Here is a 388-nt window from a genome sequence, read left to right as displayed (position 1 = left end):
CAACCAGGCAGGCAGGCAGGTGAGCAATTAGGAACCACAAGTCCAGGATTGTGAGAGGGATGTCCCCCGAGGGGTCCCGGATTGGAGAGGGTATAGGCTGGGCTGAGGGGACCCCCCCCTGCATGAATTTTGTGCACCAGGCCTCTAGTGAGAGAATAATATCCCAGATTCTATGGGGATGCAGATTAGTTTTAAAATGCAATGGTGACTTTTGAAGAAACTATCGATAGGCCTTAGGGATGAGTAAGAACATAATGATCTCTGCTCAGACTGTGGTCTAAGAAAATAAATATTAGTTGGGTGGTGAAAGGTAGATACATTAGCCAAAGCATAGAAGTGAAGAGAGGGTACTGTCCCTTAGGGGAAGCACACGTTTCTGAGAACCAGT

Source organism: Myotis brandtii, unplaced genomic scaffold, assembly GCF_000412655.1.
Source record: "Myotis brandtii unplaced genomic scaffold, ASM41265v1 scaffold125, whole genome shotgun sequence".
Lineage (NCBI taxonomy): Eukaryota > Metazoa > Chordata > Mammalia > Chiroptera > Vespertilionidae > Myotis > Myotis brandtii.
This window is presented reverse-complemented; position numbering follows the sequence as displayed.